This window comes from Oncorhynchus nerka, linkage group LG9a (assembly GCF_034236695.1).
Source record: "Oncorhynchus nerka isolate Pitt River linkage group LG9a, Oner_Uvic_2.0, whole genome shotgun sequence".
Taxonomy (NCBI): domain Eukaryota; kingdom Metazoa; phylum Chordata; class Actinopteri; order Salmoniformes; family Salmonidae; genus Oncorhynchus; species Oncorhynchus nerka.
Genome location: NC_088404.1, coordinates 718,867 through 738,514, shown reverse-complemented (window position 1 = coordinate 738,514; position 19,648 = coordinate 718,867). Strand labels below are relative to the sequence as shown.

Below are 19,648 nucleotides of genomic sequence, written 5' to 3'. Positions count from 1 at the left end.
AGACCCCCAGCTGTTCCAAACCTCTCCTCTGGGACCCCCAGCTGTTCCAAACCTCTCCTCTGGACCCCTAGCTGTTCCAAACCTCTCTTCTCAGGACCCCCAGCTGTTCCAAACCTCTCCTCAAGACCCCCAGCTGTTCCAAACCTCTCCTCTGGACCCCCAGCTGTTCCAAACCTCTCCTCTGGACCCCCAGCTGTTCCAAACCTCTCCTCTGGACCCCCAGCTGTTCCAAACCTCTCCTCTGGACAGCTAGCTGTTCCAAACCTCTCCTCAGGAAAACCCAGCTGTTCCAAACCTCTCCTCTGGACCCCCAGCTGTTCCAAACCTCTCCTCTGGACCCCAGCTGTTCCAAACCTCACCTCTGGACCCCAGCTGTTCCAAACCTCTCCTCTGGACAGCTAGCTGTTCCAAACCTCTCCTCAGGAACCCCAGCTGTTCCAAACATCTCCTCTGGGACCCCCAGCTGTTCCAAACCTCTTCTCAGGAAAACTAGCTGTTCCAAACCTCTCCTCTGAGACCCCCAGCTGTTCCAAACCTCTCCTCTGGGACCCCCAGCTGTTCCAAACCTCTCCTCTGGACCCCTAGCTGTTCCAAACCTATCCTCTCTGAGACCCCCAGCTGTTCCAAACCTCTCCTCTGAGACCCCCAGCTGTTCCAAACCTCTCCTCTGAGACCCCCAGCTGTTCCATACCTCTCCTCTGAGATCCCCAGCTGTTCCATACCTCTCCTCTGAGACCCCCAGCTGTTCCAAACCTCTCCTCTGAGACCCCCAGCTGTTCCAAACCTCTCCTCTGGACCCCCAGCTGTTCCAAACCTCTCCTCAGGACCCCCAGCTGTTCCAAACCTCTCCTCAAGACCCCCAGCTGTTCCAAACCTCTCCTCTGGACCCCCAGCTGTTCCAAACCTCTCCTCTGGACCCCAGCTGTTCCAAACCTCTCCTCTGGACCCCCAGCTGTTCCAAACCTCTCCTCTGGACAGCTAGCTGTTCCAAACCTCTCCTCAGGAACCCCAGCTGTTCCAAACCTCTCCTCTGGACCCCCAGCTGTTCCAAACCTCTCCTCTGGACCCCCAGCTGTTCCAAACCTCTCCTCTGGACCCCCAGCTGTTCCAAACCTCTCTCCTCTGGACAGCTAGCTGTTCCAAACCTCTCCTCAGGAACCCCAACTGTTCCAAACATCTCCTCTGGGACCCCAGCTGTTCCAAACCTCTTCTCAGGAAAACTAGCTGTTCCAAACCTCTCCTCTGAGACCCCCAGCTGTTCCAAACTTCTCCTCTGGGACCCCCAGCTGTTCCAAACCTCTCCTCTGGACCCCTAGCTGTTCCAAACCTATCCTCTGAGACCCCCAGCTGTTCCAAACCTCTCCTCTGAGACCCCCAGCTGTTCCAAACCTCTCCTCTGAGACCCCCAGCTGTTCCATACCTCTCCTCTGAGATCCCCAGCTGTTCCAAACCTCTCCTCTGAGACCCCCAGCTGTTCCAAACCTCTCCTCTGAGACCCCCAGCTGTTCCAAACCTCTCCTCTGGACCCCCAGCTGTTCCAAACCTCTCCTCAGGACCCCCAGCTGTTCCAAACCTCTCCTCTGGAGACCCCCAGCTAGCTGTCCAAACCTGTTCCAAACCTCTCCTCTGGACCCCCAGCTGTTCCAAACCTCTCCTCTGGACCCCCAGCTGTTCCAAACCTCTCCTCTGGACCCCCAGCTGTTCCAAACCTCCCCTCAGGACAACTAGCTATTTCAAACCTCTTCTCAGGAAAACTAGCTGTTCCAAACCTCTCATCAGGACAACTAGCTGTTCCAAACCTCTTCTCAGGAAAACTAGCTGTTCCAAACCTCTCATCAGGACAACTAGCTGTTCCAAACCTCTTCTCAGGAAAACTAGCTGTTCCAAACCTCTCCTCTGAGACCCCCAGCTGTTCCAAACCTCTCCTCTGGGACCCCCAGCTGTTCCAAACCTCTCCTCTGGACCCCTAGCTGTTCCAAACCTATCCTCTGAGATCCCCAGCTGTTCCATACCTCTCCTCGGAGACCCCCAGCTGTTCCAAACCTCTCCTCTGAGACCCCCAGCTGTTCCAAACCTCTCCTCTGGACCCCCATCTGTTCCAAACCTCTCCTCAGGACAACTAGCTGTTCCAAACCTCTCCTCTGGACCCCCAGCTGTTCCAAACCTCTCCTCAGGACCCCAGCTGTTCCAAACCTATCCTCTGGGACCCCCAGCTGTTCCAAACCTCTCCTCAGGACCCCCAGCTGTTCCAAACCTCTTCTCAGGACAACTAGCTGTTCCAAACCTCTTCTCTTGGACCCCCAGCTGTTCCAAACCTCTCCTCGGGACCCCCAGCTGTTCCAAACCTCTTCTCAGGACAACTAGCTGTTCCAAACCTCTCCTCAGGACCCCCAGCTGTTCCAAACCTCTCCTCAGGACCCCCAGCTGTTCCAAACCTCTCCTCAGGACCCCCAGCTGTTCCAAACCTCTCCTCGGGACCCCTAGCTGTTCCAAACCTCTCCTCTGAGACCCCCAGCTGTTCCAAACCTCTCCTCAGGACCCCAGCTGTTCCAAACCTATCCTCTGAGACCCCCAGCTGTTCCAAACCTCTCCTCAGGACCCCCAGCTGTTCCAAACCTCTTCTCAGGACCCCCAGCTGTTCCAAACCTCTCCTCAGGACCCCCAGCTGTTCCAAACCTCTTCTCAGGACAACTAGCTGTTCCAAACCTCTCCTCAGGACCCCCAGCTGTTCCAAACCTCTCCTCAGGACCCCAGCTGTTCCAAACCTCTCCTCAGGACCCCCAGCTGTTCCAAACCTCTCCTCAGGACCCCAGCTGTTCCAAACCTCTTCTCTTGGACCCCCAGACATTCAATGCATTTTACCTGGGACCACAGCTAGCACACCTGATTCAACTTGTCAATTAATAATCAGGCCCTTATAGGTGAATCAGGTGAGCTACCCAGGGCTATATCAACATTGTGAATTGTCTGAGGGTCCCCAGAGTTCCAGAGGGGTAAGAGACTGGTAGCAGTAGAGATGTCTGAGGGTCCCCCAGGAGAGGGGTAAGAGACTGGTAGCAGTCGAGATGTCTGAGGGTCCCCTGAGGAGAGGGGTAAGAGACTGGTAGCAGTAGAGATGTCTGAAGGTCCCCAGAGGAGAGGGGTAACAGACTGGAAGCAGTAGAGATGTCTGAGGGTCCCCAGAGGAAGGGGTAAGAGACTGGTAGCAGTAGCGATGTCTGAGGGTCCCCTGAGGAGAGGGGGGTAAGAGACTGGTAGGGTCCTCTCCTCAGAGATGTCTGAGGCTATGGTAGAGATAGTAGAGATGGGTACATGTCTTCATGAGAACTAGAGAACAGTCAGGTGTGATATCATCATTAATTATAGCAACAACAGAACATAGAAATGTCCGGAGAAATTCATCAAGAGCAGGAGGGAGTTCCAAACGGCACCCTCTTCACTAGATAGTGCACTACTGGCCCCCAAAAGTAGTGCACTATTAAGGGACTAGGTTGCCATTTTGGACAAGACTTAGAAATGACCCAACAATTCACTAACAACAGGAGAAACAGAATATTATGTTTTATAACGTGTGATGAGTAAATAGTGCATTGCTGTCATAAACTCTGTCCGTCTGTCTGTGTGACCTTGGTGATGCAGTGCTGTCCTCTCTGTCTGTCCTGTCTGTCTGTCTGTCCTGTCTGTCTGTCCTGTCTGTCTGTCCTCTCTGTCTGTCCTCTCTCTCTGTCCTGTCTGTCTGTGCTCTCTGTCTGTGCTCTCTCTTTGTCATCTGGTCTTGTATAATGTTCACCAAGGCAGGTTTCAAAAACAGGCATGTTCCAGGTCCTGACCTCTCAGGGCTGTAGATGGTCCTCATCCGTTCATTAAGGAGACCTGAGTATGGAGATCCTCTGAGGCACAAGGGGAATGTTTCTGTGGATCTGCTTGTACTCCTCCAGGGCTGGTCTGGGTTTGAGTGGGGAGGAACAGTTTATAAAGGTTCCCTTTCACCTTCCCTTTCTCTGTCGCTTTAAGAAAACATACAAAGCATCGTTGCATCAGAGGCTGTAGTAATAATATTACTACGACATATAAACATCAACAACAAAACTAAACGACATCCTCAAACCAAACAGAGGAAAAACAAGTAACTCCTCCCTCAGGCTAATGAAGAGGAAACACAGGAGGCCAAGAGAATGTGGTTGTGTCTAAGAGAGGACAACCAAACTGAAGAGATCCAGGGTCATAGTGAGAACGAAACCAGTCTGTTCCTGGTTCAGCTGACATCTCCACAGACAGACGTCCAGGGAGAGTGATGTCTGTAGCCGCCAGAAGAGGCACTGTGCTGTGGTCAGGGTGTGTGTGGGCAGTGTTTTTGCATGGTCAGGATCTCCAGCCATAAAATCAGAATATAGACCTTTCCAAGGAGCCTTTTCATATTCTTATGTGGAAGGTACTGCAAAACAGAGACAGAACCGACAGAAAACATGTTAAGGAACAACACACTGACCTACTATCATGACCTCAATAACACACTGACCTACTATCATGACCTCAATAACACACTGACCTACTGTCATGACCTCAATAACACACTGACCTACTGTCATGACCTCAATAACACACTGACCTACTATCATGACCTCAATAACACACTGACCTACTGTCATGACCTCAATAACACACTGACCTACTATCATGACCTCACTGACCTACTATCATGACCTCAACAACACACTGACCTACTGTCATGACCTCTATAACACACTGACCTACTCCATGACCTCAACAACACACTGACCTACTATCATGACCTCTATAACACACTGACCTACTATCATGACCCCTCACTGACCTACTGTCATGACCTCAATAACACACTGACCTACTATCATGACCTCAATAACACACTGACCTACTATCATGACCTCAATAACACACTGACCTACTATCATGACCTCAATAACACACTGACCTACTGTCATGACCTCAATAACACACTGACCTACTATCATGACCTCAATAACACACTGACCTACTATCATGACCTCAACAACACACTGACCTACTGTCATGACCTCAATAACACACTGACCTACTATCATGACCTCAATATCACACTGACCTACTATCATGACCTCAATAACACACTGACCTACTGTCATGACCTCAATAACACACTGACCTACTGTCATGACCTCAACAACACACTGACCTACTATCATGACCTCAATAACACACTGACCTACTATCATGACCTCAACAACACACTGACCTACTATCATGACCTCAATAACACACTGACCTACTATCATGACCTCACTGACCTACTGTCAAACCTCAATAACACACCGACCTACTATCATGACCTCAATAACACACTGACCTACTATCATGACCTCAATAACACACTGACCTACTGTCACCTGACCTCTGTTCCATAACACACTGACCTACTATCATGACCTCAATAACACACTGACCTACTATCATGACCTCACTGACCTACTATCATGACCTCAATAACACACTGACCTACTGTCATGACCTCACTGACCTACTGTCATGACCTCAATAACACACTGACCTACTATCATGACCTCACTGACCTACTGTCATGACCTCAATAACACACTGACCTACTATCATGACCTCACTGACCTACTATCATGACCTCAATAACACACTGACCTACTATCATGACCTCAATAACACACTGACCTACTATCATGACCTCAATAACACACTGACCTACTATCATGACCTCTATAACACACTGACCTACTGTCATGACCTCAATAACACACTGACCTACTATCATGACCTCAATAACACACTGACCTACTATCATGACCTCAATAACACACTGACCTACTGTCATGACCTCTATAACACACTGACCTACTATCATGACCTCAATAACACACTGACCTACTATCATGACCTCAATAACACACTGACCTACTATCATGACCTCAATAACACACTGACCTACTATCATGACCTCAATAACACACTGACCTACTGTCATGACCTCAATAACACACTGACCTACTATCATGACCTCACTGACCTACTATCATGACCTCAATAACACACTGACCTACTATCATGACCTCAATAACACACTGACCTACTATCATGACCTCAATAACACACTGACCTACTATCATGACCTCAACAACACATTGACCTACTGTCATGACCTCAATAACACACTGACCTACTATCATGACCTCAATAACACACTGACCTACTATCATGACCTCAATAACACACTGACCTACTATCATGACCTCTATAACACACTGACCTACTATCATGACCTCAATAACACACTGACCTACTGTCATAACCTCAATAACACACTGACCTACTAGATTATTCTGTAGGCTAACAAAACTTAAATTAGATGATGCTGGATACAGACATTACTCTACTGTAGGCTAACATAATACCATTAGATCATGCTGGATACAGACATTACTCTACTGTCTAACCTACACATTAGATGATGCTGGATACAGACATTACTCTACTGTAGGCTAATACAAACCTAATAATAATAAAAATGCTGGATACAACAGACAGTACGTTCCCAGAGTTCTAACATAATACACATTGGATTATTCTGGATACAAACCCCCTCGGACCCCCAGCTGTACCTTCTGTCAGGCTAACATAATACACATTGGATTATTCTGGATACAACTAACAGTTCTGTAGGCTAACATAATACACATTGGATTATTCTGGATACAGACAGACAGTTCTGTAGGCTAACATAATACACATTGGATTATTCTGGATACAGACAGACAGTAACGTTCTGTAGGCTAACATAATACACATTGGATTATTCTGGATACAGACAGACAGTTCTGTAGGCTAACATAATACACATTGGATTATTCTGGATACAGACCTTCTGTAGGCTAACATAATACACATTGGATTATTCTGGATACAGACAGACAGTTCTGTAGGCTAACATAATACACATTGATTATTCTGGATACAGACAGACAGTAACGTTCTGTAGGCTAACATAATACACATTGGATTATTCTGGATGACAGTACGTTCTGTAGGCTAACATACCACAGCTGGATTATTCTGGATCAACAGTTCTGTAGGCTAACATAATACACATTGGATTATTCTGGATACAACAGACAGTAACGTTCTGTAGGCTAACATAATACACATTGGATTATTCTGGATACAGACAGACAGTAACGTTCTGTAGGCTAACATAATACACATTGGATTATTCTGGATACAGACAGACAGTAACGTTCTGTAGGCTAACATAATACACATTGGATTATTCTGGATACAACAGACAGTTCTGTAGGCTAACATAATACACATTGGATTATTCTGGATACAACAGACAGTTCTGTAGGCTAACATAATACACATTGGATTATTCTGGATACAGACAGTAACGTACTGTAGGCTAACATAATACACATTGGATTATTCTGGATACAACAGACAGTTCTGTAGGCTAACATAATACACATTGGATTATTCTGGATACAACAGACAGTAACATAGGGTCCCGTAATACACATTGGATTATTCTGGATACAACAGACAGTAACGTACTGTAGGCTAACATAATACACATTGGATTATTCTGGATACAACAGACAGTTCTGTAGGCTAACATAATACACATTGGATTATTCTGGATACAACAGACAGTAACGTACTGTAGGCTAACATAATACACATTGGATTATTCTGGATACAACAGACAGTTCTGTAGGCTAACATAATACACATTGGATTATTCTGGATACAGACAGTAACGTACTGTAGGCTAACATAATACACATTGGATTATTCTGGATACAACAGACAGTAACGTACTGTAGGCTAACATAATACACATTGGATTATTCTGGATACAGACAGAAATGACTGTAGGCTAACATAATACACATTGGATTATTCTGGATACAACAGACAGTTCTGTAGGCTAACATAATACACATTGGATTATTCTGGATACAACAGACAGTTCTGTAGGCTAACATAATACACATTGGATTATTCTGGATACAGACAGTAACGTACTGTAGGCTAACATAATACACATTGGATTATTCTGGATACAACAGACAGTAACGTACTGTAGGCTAACATAATACACATTGGATTATTCTGGATACAACAGACAGTAACGTACTGTAGGCTAACATAATACACATTGGATTATTCTGGATACAACAGACAGTTCTGTAGGCTAACATAATACACATGGGATTATTCTGGATACAACAGACAGTAACGTACTGTAGGCTAACATAATACACATGGGATTATTCTGGATACAACAGACAGTAACGTACTGTAGGCTAACATAATACACATTGGATTATTCTGGATACAGACAGTAACGTTCTGTAGGCTAACATAATACACATTGGATTATTCTGGATACAGACAGACAGTTCTGTAGGCTAACATAATACACATTGGATTATTCTGGATACAACAGACAGTAACGTACTGTAGGCTAACATAATACACATTGGATTATTCTGGATACAACAGACAGTAACGTACTGTAGGCTAACATAATACACATTAGATTATTCTGGATACAACAGACAGTAACGTACTGTAGGCTAACATAATACACATTAGATTATTCTGGATACAACAGACAGTAACGTACTGTAGGCTAACATAATACACATTAGATTATTCTGGATACAGACAGACAGTTCTGTAGGCTAACATAATACACATTGGATTATTCTGGATACAGACAGACAGTTCTGTAGGCTAACATAATACACATTGGATTATTCTGGATACAGACAGACAGTAACGTTCTGTAGGCTAACATAATACACATTAGATTATTCTGGATACAGACAGACAGTTCTGTAGGCTAACATAATACACATTGGATTATTCTGGATACAACAGACAGTAACGTACTGTAGGCTAACATAATACACATTGGATTATTCTGGATACAACAGACAGTAACGTACTGTAGGCTAACATAATACACATTGGATTATTCTGGATACAGACAGTAACAATACACATTGGATTATTCTGGATACAGACAGTAACGTTCTGTAGGCTAACATAATACACATTGATTATTCTGGATACAGACAGACAGTTCTGTAGGCTAACATAATACACATTGGATTATTCTGGATACAACAGACAGTAACGTACTGTAGGCTAACATAATACACATTGGATTATTCTGGATACAACAGACAGTAACGTACTGTAGGCTAACATAATACACATTAGATTATTCTGGATACAACAGACAGTATTAGGCTAACATAATACACATTAGATTATTCTGGATACAACAGACAGTAACGTACTGTAGGCTAACATAATACACATTGATTATTCTGGATACAGACAGACAGTTCTGTAGGCTAACATAATACACATTGATTATTCTGGATACAGACAGACAGTTCTGTAGGCTAACATAATACACATTGATTATTCTGGATACAGACAGACAGTAACGTACTGTAGGCTAACATAATACACATTAGATTATTCTGGATACAGACAGACAGTTCTGTCAGGCTAACATAATACACATTGATTATTCTGGATACAACAGACAGTAACGTTCTGTAGGCTAACATAATACACATTGATTATTCTGGATACAGACAGACAGTTCTGTCAGGCTAACATAATACACATTGGATTATTCTGGATACAACAGACAGTTCTGTAGGCTAACATAATACACATTGGATTATTCTGGATACAGACAGACAGTAACGTTCTGTAGGCTAACATAATACACATTGGATTATTCTGGATACAACAGACAGTAACGTACTGTAGGCTAACATAATACACATTGGATTATTCTGGATACAGACAGACAGTTCTGTAGGCTAACATAATACACATTGGATTATTCTGGATACAGACAGACAGTTCTGTAGGCTAACATAATACACATTGGATTATTCTGGATACAACAGACAGTTCTGTAGGCTAACATAATACACATTAGATTATTCTGGATACAACAGACAGTAACGTACTGTAGGCTAACATAATACACATTAGATTATTCTGGATACAGACAGACAGTTCTGTAGGCTAACATAATACACATTGGATTATTCTGGATACAGACAGACAGTTATGTAGGCTAACATAATACACATTGGATTATTCTGGATACAGACAGACAGTTCTGTAGGCTAACATAATACACATTGATTATTCTGGATACAGACAATACAGTTCTGTAGGCTAACATAATACACATTAGATTATTCTGGATACAGACAGACAGTTCTGTAGGCTAACATAATACACATTGGATTATTCTGGATACAGACAGACAGTTCTGTAGGCTAACATAATACACATTGGATTATTCTGGATACACAGACAGTTCTGTAGAACATAATACACATTGGATTATTCTGGATACAGACAGACTGTCTAACATAATACACATTAGATACTGGATACAGACAGACAGTTCTGTAGGCTAACATAATACACATTAGATTATTCTGGATACAGACAGACAGTTCTGTGACTAACATAATCATTGATTATTCTGGATAACACACTAACCTACTGTCATGACATAATACACATTGATTATTCTGGATACAGACAGACAGTAACGTTCTGTAGGCTAACATAATACACATTGGATTATTCTGGATACAGACAGACAGTAACGTCTGTAGGCTAACATAATACACATTGGATTATTCTGGATACAGACAGACAGTTCTGTAGGCTAACATAATAACACATTGATTATTCTGGATACAGACAGACAGTAGACCTACTGTAGGCTAACATAATACACATTGGATTATTCTGGATACAGACAGACAGTTCTGAGGCTAAATAATACACATTAGATTATTCTGATACAGACAGACAGTTCTGTACCTAACATAATACACATTAGATTATTCTGGATACAGACAGACCTAACGTATCATGTAGGCTAACATAATACACATTAGATTATTCTGGATACAACAGACAGTGACCTACGTTCTGTAGGCTAACATAAATAACACATTGATTAATCTGGATACAGACAGACAGTAACGTACTGTAGGCTAACATAATACACATTAGATTATTCTGATACAGACAGACAGTAACGTTCTGTCAGGCTAACATAATACACATTGGATTATTCTGGATACAGATTATTAGGCTAACATAATATTAGATGATGCTGGATACAGACAGACAGTTCTGTAGTAGGCTAACATAATACACATTGGATTATTCTGGATACAGACAGACAGTTCTGTAGGCTAACATAATACACATTAGATTATTCTGGATACAACAGACAGTAACGTACTGTAGGCTAACATAATACACATTAGATTATTCTGGATACAGACAGACAGTTCTGTAGGCTAACATAATACACATTGGATTATTCTGGATACAGACAGACAGTTCTGTAGGCTAACATAATACACATTGGATTATTCTGGATACAGACAGACAGTTCTGTAGGCTAACATAATACACATTGGATTATTCTGGATACAGACAGACAGTTCTGTAGGCTAACATAATACACATTAGATTATTCTGGATACAGACAGACAGTTCTGTAGGCTAACATAATACACATTGGATTATTCTGGATACAGACAGACAGTTCTGTAGGCTAACATAATACACATTGGATTATTCTGGATACAGACAGACAGTTCTGTAGGCTAACATAATACACATTGGATTATTCTGGATACAGACAGTAACGTTCTGTAGGCTAACATAATACACATTAGATGATGCTGGATACAGACAGACAGTTCTGTAGGCTAACATAATACACATTAGATTATTCTGGATACAGACAGACAGTTCTGTAGGCTAACATAATTCACATTGGATTATTCTGGATACAGACGGTAACGTTCTGTAGGCAAACATAATACACATTGGATTATTCTGGATACAGACAGACAGTAACGTTCTGTAGGCTAACATAATACACATTGGATTATTCTGGATACAGACAGACAGTAACGTACTGTAGGCTAACATAATACACATTGGATTATTCTGGATACAGACAGACAGTTCTGTAGGCTAACATAATACACATTGGATTATTCTGGATACAGACAGACAGTAACGTTCTGTAGGCTAACATAATACACATTGGATTATTCTGGATACAGACAGACAGTTCTGTAGGCTAACATAATACACATTGGATTATTCTGGATACAGACAGACAGACAGTAACGTACTGTAGGCTAACATAATACACATTAGATTATTCTGGATACAGACAGACAGTAACGTTCTGTAGGCTAACATAATACACATTGGATTATTCTGGATACAAATAGACAGACAGTAACATAATACATTGTAGGCTTCTGTAACATAATACACATTGGATTATTCTGGATACAGACAGACAGTAACGTTCTGTAGGCTAATATACCACACATTAGATGATGCTGGATACAGACAGACAGTTCTGTAGGCTAACATAATACACATTGGATTATTCTGGATACAACAGACAGTAACGTTCTGTAGGCTAACATAATACACATTGGATTATTCTGGATACAGACAGACAGTTCTGTAGGCTAACATAATACACATTGGATTATTCTGGATACAGACAGACAGTTCTGTAGGCTAACATAATACACATTGGATTATTCTGGATACAGACAGACAGACAGTTCTGTAGGCTAACATAATACACATTGGATTATTCTGGATACAGACAGTAACGTACTGTAGGCTAACATAATACACATTGGATTATTCTGGATACAGACAGACAGTTCTGTAGGCTAACATAATACACATTGGATTATTCTGGATACAGACAGACAGTAACGTACTGTAGGCTAACATAATACACATTGGATTATTCTGGATACAGACAGTAACGTTCTGTAGGCTAACATAATACACATTGTTATTCTGGATACAGACAGTAACGTTCTGTAGGCTAACATAATACACATTGGATTATTCTGGATACAGACAGACAGTTCTGTAGGCTAACATAATACACATTGGATTATTCTGGATACAGACAGACAGTAACGTACTGTAGGCTAACATAATACACATTGGATTATTCTGGATACAGACAGACAGTAACGTTCTGTAGGCTAACATAATACACATTGGATTATTCTGGATACAGACAGACAGTAACGTTCTGTAGGCTAACATAATACACATTGGATTATTCTGGATACAGACAGTAACGTTATGTAGGCTAACATAATACACATTAGATTATTCTGGATACAGACAGACAGTTCTGTAGGCTAACATAATACACATTAGATTATTCTGGATACAGACAGACAGTTCTGTAGGCTAACATAATACACATTAGATTATTCTGGATACAGACAGACAGTAACGTACTGTAGGCTAACATAATACACATTGGATTATTCTGGGTACAGACAGACAGTAACGTTCTGTAGGCTAACATAACCACACATTGGATTATTCTGGATACAGACAGTAACGTTCTGTAGGCTAACTTAATTACACATTAGATGATGCTGGATACAGACAGACAGTTCTGTAGGCTAACATAATACACATTGGATTATTCTGATTATTCTGCAGACAGTACTGTACAGTAGGCTAATATACCACACATTAGATGATGCTGGATACAGACAGTACTGTACAGTAGGCTAATATACCACACATTAGATGATGCTGGATACAGACAGTACTGTACAGTAGGCTAATATACCACACATTAGATGATGCTGACAGTACTGAAACAATACCCCATAATGACAAGATTAAAAAAAGGTTTTTATCAATAAAAACTGAAATATCATAATTACATAAGTATTCAGGCCCTATACTCAGTACTTTGTTGAAGCACCTTTGGCAGCGATTACAGCCTCGAGTCTTCTCCGGTATGACGCTACAAGCTTGGCACACCCGTATCTGGGGAGTTTCTACCATTCTTCTCTGCAGATATCCTGAGTGGCGCAGTGGTCTAAGACACTGCATCTCAGTGCTAGAGGTGTCACTACAGACCCTGGTTTGATTCCAGGCTGTATCACAACCGGCCGTGAGTGGGAGACCCATAGGGCTGCGCACAATGCCCAGTGTCGTCCGGGTTAGGGTTTGGCCGGGGTAAGCCGTCATTTTAAATAAGAATGTGTTCCAAACTGACTTGCCTAGTTAATTTAAGGTTAAATAAAAATGTATTAATTAAAAGGTAATCTCAAGCTCTGTCAGGTCGGATGGGGAGCGTCGCTTCACAGCTATTTTCTGGTCTCTCCAGAGATGTTCGATTGGGTTCAAGTCCGGGTTCTGGCTGGGCCACTCAAGGACATTCAGAGACTTGTCCCGAAGCCACGCCTGCATTGTCCTGGCCGTGTGTTTAGGATTGTTGTCCTGTTGGAAGGAGAACCATCGGCCCAGTCTGAGGTCATGGAGCAGGTTTTCAACAAGGATCTCTTTGTACTTTGCTCCGTTCATCTTTCCATCGATCCTGACTAGTCTCCAAGTCTTTGCAGCTGAAAAACATCCCTACAGCATGATACTGCCACCACCATGCATCACCATTGGGATGGTGCCATGTTTCCTCCAGACGTGACGCTTGGCATTCAAGCCAAAGACTTCAATCTTGGTTTCATCAGACCAGAGCATCTTGTTTCTCATGGTCTGAGAGTCTTTAGGTGCCTTTTGGCAAACTACAAGCAGGCAGTCATGTGCCTTTTACTGAGGAGTGGCTTCCGTCTGGCCACTCTACCATAAAGATCTGATTGGTGGAGTGCTACAGAGATGGTTGTCCTTCTGGAAGGTTCTCCCTTCTCCACAGATGAACTCTGGACCACCAAGGCATTTCTCCCCTGATTGCTCAATTTCATTGGGCGGCCACCTCTTATATAGACAGGTGTGTACCTGTCTATATCATGTCCAATCTACTGAATTTACCAAAGGTGGACTCCAATCAATTTTAGAAACATCTCAAGGATGATCAATGGAAACAGGTTGCTTTGTCATTATGGGGTATTGTGATGTCATTATGGGGTATTGTGATGTCATTATGGGGTACTGTGATGTCATTATGGGGTATTGTGATGTCATTATGGGGTATTGTGATGTCATTATGTCATTATGGGGTATTGTGATGTCATTATGGGGTACATGTCATTATGGGGTATTGTGATGTCATTATGGGGTGTTGTGATGTCATTATGGGGTATTGTGATTATGGGGTATTGTGATGTCATTATGGGGTATTGTGATGTCATTATGGGGTATTGTGATGTCATTATGGGGTATTGTGATGTCATTATGGGGTATTGTGATGTCATTATGGGGTATTGTGATGTCATTATGGGGTATTGTGTGTAGATTGATGAGGATTTTTTATTTATTTAATCCATTTTAGAATAAGGCTGTAATGTAACAAAATGTGGAAAACGTCAAGTGGTCTGAATACTTTCCGAATGCAGTTCATGTACAGTATTACACTGACTAAAATAATACTGTTACCTTAAAAAGTCAGGAGCCCTGGTGATCATGTTTTCAAAGTCAGCGAAGGACAGTTTGCTATCTCCGTCTAGGTCAGCCTCTTCGATGGCCTTCTCACAGACCAGGGTGACCTCTTCAGGGCTCAACTCCTCCCTCGTCAGCTTGTTCAAAGTCTTCTCCAGATCCTCCTTACACAGGAAGTTATCCACATTGAAATCTACACACACACACACACACACACACACACACACACACACACCCACACACGGGATGTTATCCAAGTTCAAAACTAACACAGAAAGTTACATAGGTGGTGAATCCCAAACCAGCTCCTCACCCCTACCAACTCGCTCGGAAGGCCCTCTGTTGTAGTGTGTCACTGATGAAACTCAGAGGGTGACTTCAAGAGTGGTGAGGGGATCAAATAAACCCATCAATTTTGGGACAGACTGGACACTTGAATGATGCAATTCATGTTCCACATTTTAGTAATAGAACGAGCATGAAACTCAAATAAGAAAATTCCCCCTGTAGTTTTACAAGATGTGAACCTCATTTAACAGTTAAACATTTAATTTGGAGTTATTTCATATGTTACACGTGTCAAGACTCAAAGTCAGACACAAACAGATTGTGTGAAATTGCACTAACTAAAATATAATGCAGTGCATTATGGGATATCACTATCTGGTGTACGTACGTAATATTATTTTTGTGCTGGCAACTGACTTGGTCGAAGTGACTATCAAAGGGTCTAATTAGCCCCTACACCCTCCATCATTTTTACTCCTTCAGCTTTGGGACACTTATTGTCAACAGGTAGGGTTAACATGAAACTATAGTTTTTTTCTACAAAATGCAGAAATGTGCCGTTTTCACATATGTATACACTGGATTTGTGCTGAAATATTGAAAATGAAGTTGACAAGTGGTAGAATTACCATTTTAACAGAGATTCATGTCGGATTAAATGTGATTACAGTGCCTTCAGCAAGTATTCACACCCCTTGAATTTTTCCACATTTTGTTGTGTTACAAGTGAAATGAAATGGATTTAATTGTAATGTTTGGTCGACGATCTACACAACACTCCATCATGTGAACGTGGAACAAAAATTCTAACTTTTTTTTTTTATATGAAAAATAAAACACTAAAATAGCTTGATTAGATTTGTATTCACCCCCCTAAGACGATACATATTGGGAACACATTTGTCAGCGATAACAGCTGTGAGTCTTTTGGGATAAGCCTCTAAGCGCTTTGCACACCTGGATTGTACAATATTTATTAATTTGTATTTATTTATTTAACCTTTATTTATCTAGGCAAGTTGCCCATTTATACTTTAAAAAATTCTTCAAACTCTGTCAAATTGGTTGTTAATCATTGCTAGAAAGCCCTTTTCAAGTCTTGCCATAGATTTTCAAGCCAAGTTAAGTCAAAACTGTAACTACGCCACTCAGGTACATTCAATATCATCTTGGTAAGCAACTCTACTGTATATTTGGCCTTGTGTTTTAGGTTATTGTCCTGTGGAAAGGTGAATTTGTCTCCCAGTGTCTCTTGTAAAGAAGATTGAACTAAGTTTTCCTCTTTTGCCTGTGCTTAGCTCTTTCTTTATATCATAAAAAACTCCATAGTCCTTGCCAATGACAACCATACCCATAACATGATGCAGCCACTATTATGCTTAAAGAAATATGAAAAGTGGTACTCAATGATGTGTTTCCGTCACGCTCTGACCATAGAGAGCCCTTTGTTCTCTATGGTGTAGTAGGTCAGGGCGTTACTAGGGGGTGTTCTAGCTCAATATTTCTATGTTGGTGTTTTGTATTGTTCCAATTAGAGGCAGCTGGTAATCGTTGCCTCTAATTGGGGATTATATTTAGGTAGCCATTTTTCCCACCTGTGTTTGTGGGATATTGTTTTGTGTTTGTGCATGTGCACCACTATTTTCACGTTTTGTTATTGGTTTATTATTTTTGTTTAAAGTTTCACCGTTATAAAGATGTGGAACTTCAATCACGCTGCACCTTGGCCCGTCTTTAATCACGAGCGTGACAGTTTCCCCAAACATAATGCCTTGTATTTATGACAAAAAGTTCATTTCTTTGCCACATTTTTTTGCAGGATTACTTAAGTACCTTGTTCCAAGCAGAAGGCATGTTTTGTAATATTGTTAATCTGTACAGGCTTCCTTCTTTTTACTCTGTTATTTATGTTAGTATTGTGGAGTAACTAGAACATTGTTGATCCATCCTCAGTTTTCTCCTGTCACAGCCATTAAACTCTGTTACTGTTTTAAAGTCACCATTGGCCTCATGATGAAATCCCTGGGCAGTTTCCTTCCTCTCCGGCAACTGAGTTAGGAAGGACACCTGTATCTTTGTAGTGACTGGGTGTATTGATACAACATCCAAAGTGTATCTAATAACATCACCATGCTAAAAGGGATATTCAGCATCTGTACCCTTCTTTGCAAGGCATTGGTTGAATCTGTGGTTGAAATTCACTACTCAATTGAGTTAATAATTGTAATTGTATGTGTGGGGTACAGAGATGGGGTAGTCATTTAAAAATCATGTTAAACACTATTATTGAACACAGAGTCCAAAAAACTTGTGATTTGTTAAGCACATTTTTACTCTTGAATTTATGTAGACTTGTCATAGCAAAAGGGTTGAAAATCAGCTTTTCATTTTTTATTAATTTAGAAAATGTTCTACAAACAAAATTCCATTTTGAAATGATGGAGTATTTGTGTGTAGATCAGTGACACAACATCTCAATGTAATACATTTTTATTTCAGGCTGTAACACAACAAAATGTGGAAAAGGTTAAGGGGTGTGAATACTTTCTGAAGGCACAGTATATTAGCATACTCACCGTATATTTTGAAGGCGTATATGGCCTTGAGCTCCCTGGGGGCTGTCTCACTGAGGACAGAGAACATATCCACAAAGTCGTTGAAGCTCAGGTTCCCCGCTCCGTCCTCAGAGAAGGACTCCACGATCCTGTTCCTGAACGGGTTCTCCTACAGGACACACAGTGAGAGGGGGAGACAAGGCAAGGCTGTCATTACTCATACATCACTGTCTATCAAGGCTATCATCAGTATGTCACTGATACAATAAGGGTTTTATTCTACAAGAAACAGAGAGAGACAAGAGGACAAGGCTAACATCACTGATAGAAGACAGTGAGCCAGTGGTCAGACAATTACTTATTTACTATGTGTGAATGGAATTTAATGTGGAAAGCAAATAAGTGTCATATCTATTTATTAAGATTAAACAAAGCCTGTGTGTCTATGTATCTCATATCATCTCATATGCATACGTATATACTGTACTCTACATCATCGACTGCATCCTTATGGGTATCACTAGCCACTTTAACTATGCCACACTTTGTCTAATACTCATCTCATATGTATATACTGTCATACCATCTACTGTATGCTGCTCTGTAATCACTCACTCATATATCCTTAACATATTCTTTATCCCCTTACACTGTGTATAAGATCGTTTTAGAATTGTTAGTTAGATTACCACTGCATTGTCGGAACTAGAAGCACAAGCATTTCGAGCATTAACATCTGCTAACCATGTGTATGTGACAAATAAAATTTGATTTGATTTGATTTGATTTATGTATGCTGATTATTCAACAATATGCGGGTCAGCAACCACAGCTAATGAAGTCACTGAAACCCTTAAAACTTCTTCGTAACGGGAAGATCATTTCCCAACAAGATCATTTCCCAGGACATAGACATATCTGATATTGGCAGAAAGCTTAAATACCACGAGGACAAGGCTATTGTTTGAGGAGAGTGCACACATTTGAACATGAAAAGTTATTTAAAAACTAATTAGGCACATTTGGGCAGTCTTGATACAACATTTTGAACAGAAATACAATGGTTCATTGGATCAGTCTAAAACTTTGCACACACACTGCTGCCATCTAGTGGCCAAAATCTAAATTGCACCTGGGCTGGAATAATACATTATGGCCTTTCTCTTGCATTTCAAGGATGATGGTACAAAAAAAAAATATAAAAGAATGGTTGGATTTTTCTTTGTATTATCTTTTTCCAGATCTAATGTGTTATATTCTACTACATTCCTTTC

General features: G+C 41.4%; 1 pseudogene; it reads right to left on the bottom strand.

Moving 5' to 3' along the window:
• Positions 1–15,524: 15,524 nt before the first annotated feature.
• On the bottom strand, positions 15,525–18,588 carry LOC135573439 (calcium and integrin-binding family member 2-like; annotated as a pseudogene).
• Between the last annotated feature and the right edge of the window lie 1,060 nt (positions 18,589–19,648).